Genomic DNA, 15127 nt, shown 5'->3' with positions numbered 1-15127 from the left:
CTCTGAGATATGTGAGAAATACATCTATAAAATGTAATTCAGACTGCCTCGTCCCACCTTATGCTGTACCGCTTTGGCAAATGCTTTATCTGCGCCATTCGCCTTAATCACATCTGAGAGTAATTCTTAAAAAAACGCCTGTCGCTAATTGTTCGTCATCACAGATACTGTTTGCTATACGGCCACGACGCGCTACTGATTTCCAAAATTCATCTTTCTCCTCTGAGGATGGAACTTACGACACCTGGTTTATTAGAGCAGTGCTCTGCCACTGAGCTAAAGAGGCGCGGCCTAGCGGTACTCTTGCGTACTTCGGCCTTACGGTCGCCTGCATCATCAGACTTCTGCTGACAACACTTCATATTAGCTTCTAATATTTGCAGATATGGCGACCCATTACTGCTTGGCTACACATCTGACACGTAACCGATATGCTCTCCAAACAACAACACTTGCATTTCAGAACATGTCTTTCACACATGTCTACAAAATCTCCTTCACCTTCAAATACAGTTTCATTGCGACTGACAGAGACGGAGGCAAAGTTTAAAGTTGCTATTTCCATTACATCTCGTTAATCTGAAAAACGGTAATTTACATCTGCAGCGGAAGAAAATTCCGTTACGCCCAGCGTGTGGCTCGAACCCACGACCCTGGGATTAAGTGTCTGACGCTCTACCGACTGAGCTAGCCGGCTACTTCGGTGAATACCTGCCGGGTAGCACGTCACACAATACTCGTTTGGGTTGGGTGGTCCCATACAGAATCTCTCCATTCTGCCTAATGTTTTCCTAACGTCACACTCGTCACGTACTTCACTTTTATGTCATAATCGCTTCTGAGAGGTAAAGAAATTGCATGACAACATGCAGAGCTAGTGGCGTCAAAATTAACACACATACTTTATGTGCCTCAAAAGCCGAACGAGTTACTTTCCTACGTTGTTTTAGATGTGCAAGTGCCAGTCAAAACTCGTGGTGTCGGCACTCTGCCGACCATTTCGCTAGTTAACACCGGTCTTGTTGTGTGTGTTTCAAGCTCAAGAGCATCTCCAAGCAAAAAATGGTCAACAGAAACATTCAGACGGTTTCGTACTGCTCAATTGCTACATTAAAACGGTATGTTTCTTTTTCAGAACTGGAAAAAAAAGGGCCATGAGAACATTCGAACCTGTAATCCTCAGATCCGAAGTCCGACGCCTTATCCATTAGGCCACATGGTCACTGACGACCAGCTATGTCATGTATACGACTCAGGTCGAAACGCTCACACCCCTGAGGATTTGTGTTTTCGTTCTACACAGCCGCTGCCCCTTGCTCTTTCCCACCCATTCGTTACATTCAACCTCTTACGAGACCGACCAAATATAGACTGAGAAACAAGACCACACACTTTGTGCATTCGGAATCGAAGGCAGGGCGTCCCTCGCCGCATTTGCTACGATAGCCATTTGCTACTTCTGCAGAAGCGGCGGCGACGACGACGACGACGACGACGACGACGACGACGACGACGACGACCGCGAGAGGCTCTGAGATATGTGAGAAATACATCTATAAAATGTAATTCAGACTGCCTCGTCCCACCTTATGCTGTACCGCTTTGGCAAATGCTTTATCTGCGCCATTCGCCTTAATCACATCTGAGAGTAATTCTTAAAAAAACGCCTGTCGCTAATTGTTCGTCATCACAGATACTGTTTGCTATACGGCCACGACGCGCTACTGATTTCCAAAATTCATTTTTCTCCTGTGAGGATGGAACTTCCGACACCTGGTTTATTAGAGCAGTGCTCTACCACTGAGCTAAAGAGGCGCGGCCTAGCGGTACTATTGCGTACTTCGGCCTTACGGTCGCCTGCATCATCAGACTTCTGCTGACATCACCTCATATTAGCTTCTAATATTTGCAGATATGGCGACCCATTACTGCTTGGCTACACATCTGACACGTAACCGATATGCTCTCCAAACAACAACACTTGCATTTCAGAACATGTCTTTCACACATGTCTACAAAATCTCCTTCACCTTCAAATACAGTTTCATTGCGACTGACAGAGACGGAGGCAAAGTTTAAAGTTGCTATTTCCATTACATCTCGTTAATCTGAAAAACGGTAATTTACATCTGCAGCGGAAGAAAATTCCGTTACGCCCAGCGTGTGGCTCGAACCCACGATCCTGGGATTAAGTGTCTGACGCTCTACCGACTGAGCTAGCCGGCTACCTCGGTGAATACCTGCCGGGTAGCACGTCACACAATACTCGTTTGGGTTGGGTGGTCCCATACAGAATCTCTCCATGCTGCCTAATGTTTTCCTAACGTCACACTCGTCACGTACTTCACTTTTATGTCATAATCGCTTCTGAGAGGTAAAGAAATTGCATGACAACATGCAGAGCTAGTGGCGTCAAAATTAACACACATACTTTATGTGACTCAAAAGCCGAACGAGTTACTTTCCTACGTTGTTTTAGATGTGCAAGTGCCAGTCAAAACTCGTGGTGTCGGCACTCTGCCGACCATTTCGCTAGTTAACACCGGTCTTGTTGTGTGTGTTTCAAGCTCAAGAGCATCTCCAAGCAAAAAATGGTCAACAGCAACATTCAGACGGTTTCGTACTGCTCAATTGCTACATTAAAACGGTATGTTTCTTTTTCAGAACTGGAAAAAAAAGGGCCATGAGAACATTCGAACCTGTAATCCTCAGATCCGAAGTCCGACGCCTTATCCATTAGGCCACATGGTCACTGACGACCAGCTATGTCATGTATACGACTCAGCTCGAAACGCTCACACCCCTGAGGATTTGTGTTTTCGTTCTACACAGCCGCTGCCCCTTGCTCTTTCCCACCCATTCGTTACATTCAACCTCTTACGAGACCGACCAAATATAGACTGAGAAACAAGACCACACACTTTGTGCATACGGAACCGAAGGCAGGGCGTCCCTCGCCGCATTTGCTACGATGGCCATTTGCTACTTCTGCAGAAGCGGCGGCGACGACGACGACGACGACGACGACGACGACGACGACGACGACCGGGAGACGCTCTGACATATGTGAGAAATACATCTATAAAATTTAATTCAGACTGCCTCGTCCCACCTTATGCTGTACCGCTTTGGCAAATGCTTTATCTGCGCCATTCGCCTTAATCACATCTGAGAGTAATTCTTAAAAAAACGCCTGTCGCTAATTGTTCGTCATCACAGATACTGTTTGCTATACGGCCACGACGCGCTACTGATTTCCAAAATTCATCTTTCTCCTGTGAGGATGGAACTTACGACACCTGGTTTATTAGAGCAGTGCTCTACCACTGAGCTAAAGAGGCGCGGCCTAGTGGTACTTTTGGGTACTTCGTCCTTACGGTCGTCTGCATCATCAGACTTCAGCTGACAACACTTCATATTACCGGCTAATATTTGCAGCTATGGCGACCCATTACTGCTTGGCTACACATCTGACACGTAACCGATGTGCTCTCCAAACAACAACACTTGCATTTCAGAACATGTCTTCCACACATGTCTACAAAATCACCTTCACATTCAAATACAGTTTCCTTGTGACTGACAGAGACGTAGGCAAAGTTTAAAGTTGCTATTTCCATTACATCTCGTTAATCAGAAAAACGGTAATTTACATCTGCAGCGGAACAAAATTCCGTTCCGCCCAGCGTGTGGCTCGAACCCACGACCCTAGGATTAAGAGTCTGACGCTCTACCGACTGAGCTAGCCGGCTACCTCGTTGAATACCTGCCGGTTAGCACGTCACACAGTACTCGTTTGGTTGGGTGGTCCCATACAGAATCTCTCCATGCTGCCTAATGTTTTCCTAACGTCACACTCGTCACGTACTTCACTTTTATGTCATAATCATTTCTGAGAGGTAAAGAAATTGCATGACAGCATGCAGAGCTAGTGGCGTACAAATTAACACACATACTTTATGTGACTCAAAAGCCGAACGAGTTACTTTCTCGTCGTTGTTTTAGATGTGCAAGTGCCAGTCAAAATTCGCGGTGTCGGCACTCTGCTGACCATTTCGCTACTTAACACCGGTCTTGTTGTGTGTGTTTCAAGCTCAAGAGCATTTCCAAGCAAAAAATGGTCAACAGCAACATTCAGACGGTTTTGTACTGCTCAATTGCTACATTAAAACGGTATGTTTCTTTTTCAGAACTGGAAAAAAACGAGCGTGACAACATTCGAACCTGTAATCATCAGATCCGAAGTCCGACGACTTATCCGTTAGGCCACATGGTCACTGACTACAAACTATGTCATGTATACGACTCATCTCTAAACGCTCACACCCCTGAGGATTTGTGTTTTCGTTCTACACAGCCGCTGCCCCTTGCTCTTTCCCACCCATTCGTTACATTCAACCTCTTACGAGACCGACCAAATATAGACTGAGAAACAAGACCACACACTTTGTGCATTCGGAATCGAAGGCAGGGCGTCCCTCGCCGCATTTGCTACGATAGCCATTTGATACTTCTGCAGAAGCGGCGGCGGCGGCGGCGGCGGCGGCGGCGACGACGGCGACGACGACGACGACGACGACGACCGGGAGACGCTCTGACATATGTGAGAAATACATCTATAAAATTTAATTCAGACTGCCTCGTCCCACCTTATGCTGTACCGCTTTGGCAAATGCTTTATCTGCGCCATTCGCCTTAATCACATCTGAGAGTAATTCTTAAAAAAACGCCTGTCGCTAATTGTTCGTCATCACAGATACTGTTTGCTATACGGCCACGACGCGCTACTGATTTCCAAAATTCATCTTTCTCCTGTGAGGATGGAACTTACGACACCTGGTTTATTAGAGCAGTGCTCTACCACTGAGCTAAAGAGGCGCGGCCTAGTGGTACTTTTGGGTACTTCGTCCTTACGGTCGTCTGCATCATCAGACTTCAGCTGACAACACTTCATATTACCGGCTAATATTTGCAGCTATGGCGACCCATTACTGCTTGGCTACACATCTGACACGTAACCGATGTGCTCTCCAAACAACAACACTTGCATTTCAGAACATGTCTTCCACACATGTCTACAAAATCACCTTCACATTCAAATACAGTTTCCTTGTGACTGACAGAGACGTAGGCAAAGTTTAAAGTTGCTATTTCCATTACATCTCGTTAATCAGAAAAACGGTAATTTACATCTGCAGCGGAACAAAATTCCGTTCCGCCCAGCGTGTGGCTCGAACCCACGACCCTAGGATTAAGAGTCTGACGCTCTACCGACTGAGCTAGCCGGCTACCTCGTTGAATACCTGCCGGTTAGCACGTCACACAGTACTCGTTTGGTTGGGTGGTCCCATACAGAATCTCTCCATGCTGCCTAATGTTTTCCTAACGTCACACTCGTCACGTACTTCACTTTTATGTCATAATCATTTCTGAGAGGTAAAGAAATTGCATGACAGCATGCAGAGCTAGTGGCGTACAAATTAACACACATACTTTATGTGACTCAAAAGCCGAACGAGTTACTTTCTCGTCGTTGTTTTAGATGTGCAAGTGCCAGTCAAAATTCGCGGTGTCGGCACTCTGCTGACCATTTCGCTACTTAACACCGGTCTTGTTGTGTGTGTTTCAAGCTCAAGAGCATTTCCAAGCAAAAAATGGTCAACAGCAACATTCAGACGGTTTTGTACTGCTCAATTGCTACATTAAAACGGTATGTTTCTTTTTCAGAACTGGAAAAAAACGAGCGTGACAACATTCGAACCTGTAATCATCAGATCCGAAGTCCGACGACTTATCCGTTAGGCCACATGGTCACTGACTACAAACTATGTCATGTATACGACTCATCTCTAAACGCTCACACCCCTGAGGATTTGTGTTTTCGTTCTACACAGCCGCTGCCCCTTGCTCTTTCCCACCCATTCGTTACATTCAACCTCTTACGAGACCGACCAAATATAGACTGAGAAACAAGACCACACACTTTGTGCATTCGGAATCGAAGGCAGGGCGTCCCTCGCCGCATTTGCTACGATAGCCATTTGATACTTCTGCAGAAGCGGCGGCGGCGGCGGCGGCGGCGGCGGCGGCGACGACGGCGACGACGACGACGACGACCGCGAGAGGCTCTGAGATATGTGAGAAATACATCTATAAAATGTAATTGAGACTGCCTCGTCCCACTTTATGCTGTAGCGCTTTGGCAAATGCTTTATCTGCGCCGTTCGCCTTAATCACATCTGAGAGTATTTCTTAAAAAAACGCCTGTCGCTAATTGTTCGTCATCACAGATACTGTTTGCTATACGGCCACGACGCGCTACTGATTTCCAAAATTCATCTTTCTCCTGTGAGGATGGAACTTCCGATGCCTGGTTTATTAGAGCAGTGCTCTACCACTGAGCTAAAGAGGCGCGGCCTAGTGGTACTTTTGGGTACTTCGTCCTTACGGTCGTCTGCATCATCAGACTTCAGCTGACAACACTTCATATTACCGGCTAATATTTGCAGCTATGGCGACCCATTACTGCTTGGCTACACATCTGACACGTAACCGATGTGCTCTCCAAACAACAACACTTGCATTTCAGAACATGTCTTTCACACATGTCTACAAAATCACCTTCACATTCAAATACAGTTTCCTTGTGACTGACAGAGACGTAGGCAAAGTTTAAAGTTGCTATTTCCATTACATCTCGTTAATCAGAAAAACAGTAATTTACATCTGCAGCGGAACAAAATTCCGTTACGCCCAGCGTGTGGCTCGAACCCACGACCCTGGGATTAAGAGTCTGACGCTCTACCGACTGAGCTAGCCGGCTACCTCGGTGAATACCTGCCGGATAGCACGTCACACATTACTCGTTTGGGTTGGGTGGTCCCATACAGAATCTCTCCATGCTGCCTAATGTTTTCCTAACGTCACACTCGTCACGTACTTCACTTTTATGCCATAATCATTTCTGAGAGGTAAAGAAATTGCATGACAACATGCAGAGCTAGTGGCGTCAAAATTAACACACATACTTTATGTGACTCAAAAGCCGAACGAGTTACTTTCCTACGTTGTTTTAGATGTGCAAGTGCCAGTCAAAACTCGTGGTGTCGGCACTCTGCCGACCATTTCGCTAGTTAACACCGGTCTTGTTGTGTGTGTTTCAAGCTCAAGAGCATCTCCAAGCAAAAAATGGTCAACAGCAACATTCAGACGGTTTCGTACTGCTCAATTGCTACATTAAAACGGTATGTTTCTTTTTCAGAACTGGAAAAAAAAGGGCCATGAGAACATTCGAACCTGTAATCCTCAGATCCGAAGTCCGACGCCTTATCCATTAGGCCACATGGTCACTGACGACCAGTTATGTCATGTATACGACTCAGCTCGAAACGCTCACACCCCTGAGGATTTGTGTTTTCGTTCTACACAGCCGCTGCCCCTTGCTCTTTCCCACCCATTCGTTACATTCAACCTCTTACGAGACCGACCAAATATAGACTGAGAAACAAGACCACACACTTTGTGCATACGGAACCGAAGGCAGGGCGTCCCTCGCCGCATTTGATACGATGGCCATTTGCTACTTCTGCAGAAGCGGCGGCGACGACGACGACGACGACGACGACGACGACGACGACGACCGGGAGACGCTCTGACATATGTGAGAAATACATCTATAAAATTTAATTCAGACTGCCTCGTCCCACCTTATGCTGTACCGCTTTGGCTAAGGCGTTATCTGCGCCATTCGCTTTAATCACATATGAGAGTATTTCTTAAAAAAACGCCTGTCGCTAATTGTTCGTCATCACAGATACTGTTTGCTATACGGCCACGACGCGCTACTGATTTCCAAAATTCATCTTTCTCCTGTGAGGATGGAACTTCCGATGCCTGGTTTATTAGAGCAGTGCTCTACCACTGAGCTAAAGAGGCGCGGCCTAGTGGTACTTTTGGGTACTTCGTCCTTACGGTCGTCTGCATCATCAGACTTCAGCTGACAACACTTCATATTACCGTCTAATATTTGCAGCTATGGCGACCCATTACTGCTTGGCTACACATCTGACACGTAACCGATGTGCTCTCCAAACAACAACACTTGCATTTCAGAACATGTCTTCCACACATGTCTACAAAATCACCTTCACATTCAAATACAGTTTCCTTGTGACTGACAGAGACGTAGGCAAAGTTTAAAGTTGCTATTTCCATTACATCTCGTTAATCTGAAAAACGGTAATTTACATCTGCAGCGGAACAAAATTCCGTTCCGCCCAGCGTGTGGCTCGAACCCACGACCCTAGGATTAAGAGTCTGGCGCTCTACCGACTGAGCTAGCCGGCTACCTCGTTGAATACCTGCCGGATAGCACGTCACACAGTACTCGTTTGGTTGGGTGGTCCCATACAGAATCTCCCCATGCTGCCTAATGTTTTCCTAACGTCACACTCGTCACGTACTTCACTTTTATGTCATAATCATTTCTGAGAGGTAAAGAAATTGCATGACAGCATGCAGAGCTAGTGGCGTACAAATTAACACACATACTTTATGTGACTCAAAAGCCGAACGAGTTACTTTGTCGTCGTTGTTTTAGATGTGCAAGTGCCAGTCAAAATTCGCGGTGTCGGCACTCTGCTGACCATTTCGCTACTTAACACCGGTCTTGTTGTGTGTGTTTCAAGCTCAAGAGCATTTCCAAGCAAAAAATGGTCAACAGCAACATTCAGACGGTTTTGTACTGCTCAATTGCTACATTAAAACGGTATGTTTCTTTTTCAGAACTGGAAAAAAATGAGCGTGACAACATTCGAACCTGTAATCATCAGATCCGAAGTCCGACGCCTTATCCGTTAGGCCACATGGTCACTGACTACAAACTATGTCATGTATACGACTCATCTCTAAACGCTCACACCCCTGAGGATTTGTGTTTTCGTTCTACACAGCCGCTGCCCCTTGCTCTTTCCCACCCATTCGTTACATTCAACCTCTTACGAGACCGACCAAATATAGACTGAGAAACAAGACCACACACTTTGTGCATACGGAACCGAAGGCAGGGCGTCCCTCGCCGCATTTGATACGATGGCCATTTGCTACTTCTGCAGAAGCGGCGGCGACGACGACGACGACGACGACGACGACCGGGAGACGCTCTGACATATGTGAGAAATACATCTATAAAATTTAATTCAGACTGCCTCGTCCCACCTTATGCTGTACCGCTTTGGCTAAGGCGTTATCTGCGCCATTCGCTTTAATCACATCTGAGAGTATTTCTTAAAAAAACGCCTGTCGCTAATTGTTCGTCATCACAGATACTGTTTGCTATACGGCTACGACGCGCTACTGATTTCCAAAATTCATCTTTCTCCTGTGAGGATGGAACTTCCGATGCCTGGTTTATTAGAGCAGTGCTCTACCACTGAGCTAAAGAGGCGCGGCCTAGTGGTACTTTTGGGTACTTCGTCCTTACGGTCGTCTGCATCATCAGACTTCAGCTGACAACACTTCATATTACCGGCTAATATTTGCAGCTATGGCGACCCATTACTGCTTGGCTACACATCTGACACGTAACCGATGTGCTCTCCAAACAACAACACTTGCATTTCAGAACATGTCTTCCACACATGTCTACAAAATCACCTTCACATTCAAATACAGTTTCCTTGTGACTGACAGAGACGTAGGCAAAGTTTAAAGTTGCTATTTCCATTACATCTCGTTAATCTGAAAAACGGTAATTTACATCTGCAGCGAAACAAAATTCGGTTCCGCCCAGCGTGTGGCTCGAACTCACGACCCTAGGATTAAGAGTCTGACGCTCTACCGACTGAGCTAGCCGGCTACCTCGTTGAATACCTGCCGGATAGCACGTCACACAGTACTCGTTTGGTTGGGTGGTCCCATACAGAATCTCTCCATGCTGCCTAATGTTTTCCTAACGTCACACTCGTCACGTACTTCACTTTTATGTCATAATCATTTCTGAGAGGTAAAGAAATTGCATGACAGCATGCAGAGCTAGTGGCGTACAAATTAACACACATACTTTATGTGACTCAAAAGCCGAACGAGTTACTTTCTCGTCGTTGTTTTAGATGTGCAAGTGCCAGTCAAAATTCGCGGTGTCGGCACTCTGCTGACCATTTCGCTACTTAACACCGGTCTTGTTGTGTGTGTTTCAAGCTCAAGAGCATTTCCAAGCAAAAAATGGTCAACAGCAACATTCAGACGGTTTTGTACTGCTCAATTGCTACATTAAAACGGTATGTTTCTTTTTCAGAACTGGAAAAAAACGAGCGTGACAACATTCGAACCTGTAATCATCAGATCCGAAGTCCGACGCCTTATCCGTTAGGCCACATGGTCACTGACTACAAACTATGTCATGTATACGACTCATCTCTAAACGCTCACACCCCTGAGGATTTGTGTTTTCGTTCTACACAGCCGCTGCCCCTTGCTCTTTCCCACCCATTCGTTACATTCAACCTCTTACGAGACCGACCAAATATAGACTGAGAAACAAGACCACACACTTTGTGCATTCGGAATCGAAGGCAGGGCGTCCCTCGCCGCATTTGCTACGATAGCCATTTGATACTTCTGCAGAAGCGGCGGCGGCGGCGACGACGACGACGACGACGACGACGACGACGACCGCGAGAGGCTCTGAGATATGTGAGAAATACATCTATAAAATGTAATTGAGACTGCCTCGTCCCACTTTATGCTGTACCGCTTTGGCAAATGCTTTATCTGCGCCATTCGCCTTAATCACATCTGAGAGTATTTCTTAAAAAAACGCCTGTCGCTAATTGTTCGTCATCACAGATACTGTTTGCTATACGGCCACGACGCGCTACTGATTTCCAAAATTCATCTTTCTCCTGTGAGAATGGAACTTCCGATGCCTGGTTTATTAGAGCAGTGCTCTACCACTGAGCTAAAGAGGCGCGGCCTAGTGGTACTTTTGGGTACTTCGTCCTTACGGTCGTCTGCATCATCAGACTTCAGCTGACAACACTTCATATTACCGGCTAATATTTGCAGCTATGGCGACCCATTACTGCTTGGCTACACATCTGACACGTAACCGATGTGCTCTCCAAACAACAACACTTGCATTTCAGAACATGTCTTCCACACATGTCTACAAAATCACCTTCACATTCAAATACAGTTTCCTTGTGACTGACAGAGACGTAGGCAAAGTTTAAAGTTGCTATTTCCATTACATCTCGTTAATCTGAAAAACGGTAATTTACATCTGCAGCGAAACAAAATTCGGTTCCGCCCAGCGTGTGGCTCGAACTCACGACCCTAGGATTAAGAGTCTGACGCTCTACCGACTGAGCTAGCCGGCTACCTCGTTGAATACCTGCCGGATAGCACGTCACACAGTACTCGTTTGGTTGGGTGGTCCCATACAGAATCTCTCCATGCTGCCTAATGTTTTCCTAACGTCACACTCGTCACGTACTTCACTTTTATGTCATAATCATTTCTGAGAGGTAAAGAAATTGCATGACAGCATGCAGAGCTAGTGGCGTACAAATTAACACACATACTTTATGTGACTCAAAAGCCGAACGAGTTACTTTCTCGTCGTTGTTTTAGATGTGCAAGTGCCAGTCAAAATTCGCGGTGTCGGCACTCTGCTGACCATTTCGCTACTTAACACCGGTCTTGTTGTGTGTGTTTCAAGCTCAAGAGCATTTCCAAGCAAAAAATGGTCAACAGCAACATTCAGACGGTTTTGTACTGCTCAATTGCTACATTAAAACGGTATGTTTCTTTTTCAGAACTGGAAAAAAACGAGCGTGACAACATTCGAACCTGTAATCATCAGATCCGAAGTCCGACGCCTTATCCGTTAGGCCACATGGTCACTGACTACAAACTATGTCATGTATACGACTCATCTCTAAACGCTCACACCCCTGAGGATTTGTGTTTTCGTTCTACACAGCCGCTGCCCCTTGCTCTTTCCCACCCATTCGTTACATTCAACCTCTTACGAGACCGACCAAATATAGACTGAGGAACAAGACCACACACTTTGTGCATTCGGAATCGAAGGCAGGGCGTCCCTCGCCGCATTTGCTACGATGGCCATTTGCTACTTCTGCAGAAGCAGCGGCGGCGACGACGACGACGACGACGACGACCGCGAGAGGCTCTGAGATATGAGAGAAATACATCTATAAAATGTAATTCAGACTGCCTCGTCCCACCTTATGCTGTACCGCTTTGGCAAATGCTTTATCTGCGCCATTCGCCTTAATCACATCTGAGAGTAATTCTTAAAAAAAATGCCTGTCGCTAATTGTTCGTCATCACAGATACTGTTTGCTATACGGCCACGACGCGCTACTGATTTCCAAAATTCATCTTTCTCCTGTGAGGATGGAACTTCCGATGCCTGGTTTATTAGAGCAGTGCTCTACCACTGAGCTAAAGAGGCGCGGCCTAGTGGTACTTTTGGGTACTTCGTCCTTACGGTCGTCTGCATCATCAGACTTCAGCTGACAACACTTCATATTACCGGCTAATATTTGCAGCTATGGCGACCCATTACTGCTTGGCTACACATCTGACACGTAACCGATATGCTCTCCAAACAACAACACTTGCATTTCAGAACATGTCTTTCACACATGTCTACAAAATCTCCTTCACCTTCAAATACAGTTTCATTGCGACTGACAGAGACGTAGGCAAAGTTTAAAGTTGCTATTTCCATTACATCTCGTTAATCAGAAAAACGGTAATTTACATCTGCAGCGGAACAAAATTCCGTTACGCCCAGCGTATGGCTCGAACCCACGACCCTGGGATTAAGAGTCTGACGCTCTACCGACTGAGCTAGCCGGCTACCTCGGTGAATACCTGCCGGGTAGCACGTCACACATTACTCGTTTGGGTTGGGTGGTCCCATACAGAATCTCTCCATGCTGCCTAATGTTTTCCTAACGTCACACTCGTCACGTACTTCACTTTTATGCCATAATCATTTCTGAGAGGTAAAGAAATTGCATGACAACATGCAGAGCTAGTGGCGTCAAAATTAACACACATACTTTATGTGACTCAAAAGCCGAACGAGTTACTTTCCTACGTTGTTTTAGATGTGCAAGTGCCAGTCAAAACTCGTGGTGTCGGCACTCTGCCGACCATTTCGCTAGTTAACACCGGTCTTGTTGTGTGTGTTTCAAGCTCAAGAGCATCTCCAAGCAAAAAATGGTCAACAGCAACATTCAGACGGTTTCGTACTGCTCAATTGCTACATGAAAACGGTATGTTTCTTTTTCAGAACTGGAAAAACAAGAGTGTGACAGCATTCGAACCTGTAATCTTCAGATCCGAAGTCCGACGCCTTATCCATTAGGCCACACGGTCAATGACGACCAACTATAACATGTATACGACTCATCCCGAAACGCTCACACCTCTGAGGATTTGTATTTTCGTGCTACACATCCGCTGCCCCTTGCTCTTTCCCACCCATTCGTTACATTCAACCTCTTACGAGACCGACCAAATATAGACTGAGAAACAAGACCACACACTTTGTGCATTCGGAATCGAAGGCAGGGCGTCCCTCGCCGCATTTGCTACGATGGCCATTTGCTACTTCTGCAGAAGCAGCGGCGGCGGCGACGACGACGACGACGACGACGACGACGACGACGACGACGACCGCGAGAGGCTCTGAGATATGAGAGAAATACATCTATAAAATGTAATTCAGACTGCCTCGTCCCACCTTATGCTGTACCGCTTTGGCAAATGCTTTATCTGCGCCATTCGCCTTAATCACATCTGAGAGTAATTCTTAAAAAAAATGCCTGTCGCTAATTGTTCGTCATCACAGATACTGTTTGCTATACGGCCACGACGCGCTACTGATTTCCAAAATTCATCTTTCTCCTGTGAGGATGGAACTTACGACACCTGGTTTATTAGAGCAGTGCTCTACCACTGAGCTAAAGAGGCGCGGCCTAGTGGTACTCTTGCGTACTTCGGCCTTACGGTCGCCTGCATCATCAGACGTCTGCTGACAACACTTCATATTAGCTTCTAATATTTGCAGATATGGCGACCCATTACTGCTTGGCTACACATCTGACACGTAACCGATATGCTCTCCAAACAACAACACTTGCATTTCAGAACATGTCTTTCACACATGTCTACAAAATCTCCTTCACCTTCAAATACAGTTTCATTGCGACTGACAGAGACGGAGGCAAAGTTTAAAGTTGCTATTTCCATTACATCTCGTTAATCAGAAGAACGGTAATTTACATCTGCAGCGGAACAAAATTCCGTTACGCCCAGCGTGTGGCTCGAACCCACGACCCTGGGATTAAGAGTCTGACTCTCTACCGACTGAGCTAGCCGGCTACCTCGGTGAATACCTGCCGGGTAGCACGTCACACAATACTCGTTTGGGTTGGGTGGTCCCATACAGAATCTCTCCATGCTGCCTAATGTTTTCCTAACGTCACACTCGTCACGTACTTCACTTTTATGTCATAATCATTTCTGAGAGGTAAAGAAATTGTATGACAACATGCAGAGCTAGTGGCGTCAAAATTAACACACATACTTTATGTGACTCAAAAGCCGAACGAGTTACTTTCCTACGTTGTTTTAGATGTGCAAGTGCCAGTCAAAACTCGTGGTGTCGGCACTCTGCCGACCATTTCGCTAGTTAACACCGGTCTTGTTGTGTGTGTTTCAAGCTCAAGAGCATCTCCAAGCAAAAAAGGTCAACAGCAACATTCAGACGGTTTCGTACTGCTCAATTGCTACATGAAAACGGTATGTTTCTTTTTCAGAACTGGAAAAACAAGAGTGTGACAGCATTCGAACCTGTAATCTTCAGATCCGAAGTCCGACGCCTTATCCATTAGGCCACACGGTCAATGACGACCAACTATAACATGTATACGACTCATCCCGAAACGCTCACACCCCTGAGGATTTGTGTTTTCGTTCTACACATCCGCTGCCCCTTGCTCTTTCCCACCCATTCGTTACATTCAACCTCTTACGAGACCGACCAAATATAGACTGAGGAACAAGACCACACACTTTGTGCATTCGG

General features: G+C 46.1%; 2 non-coding genes across 2 annotated transcripts; both read right to left on the bottom strand.

Annotated features, from left to right (window-relative positions):
- Positions 1–3679: 3679 nt before the first annotated feature.
- On the bottom strand, positions 3680–3752 carry Trnak-cuu (transfer RNA lysine (anticodon CUU)). The gene has a single exon. It is a non-coding gene; the product is annotated as a tRNA-Lys (tRNA).
- A 1464-nt stretch (positions 3753–5216) lies between these two features.
- Positions 5217–5289, bottom strand: Trnak-cuu (transfer RNA lysine (anticodon CUU)). The gene has a single exon. It is a non-coding gene; the product is annotated as a tRNA-Lys (tRNA).
- Positions 5290–15127: the final 9838 nt, after the last annotated feature.

The sequence above is a fragment of the Schistocerca gregaria genome, chromosome 6 (assembly GCF_023897955.1).
Source record: "Schistocerca gregaria isolate iqSchGreg1 chromosome 6, iqSchGreg1.2, whole genome shotgun sequence".
Lineage (NCBI taxonomy): Eukaryota > Metazoa > Arthropoda > Insecta > Orthoptera > Acrididae > Schistocerca > Schistocerca gregaria.
Note: the sequence above shows the minus strand (reverse complement) of the source record. Positions and strands in the feature narration are given on the sequence as shown.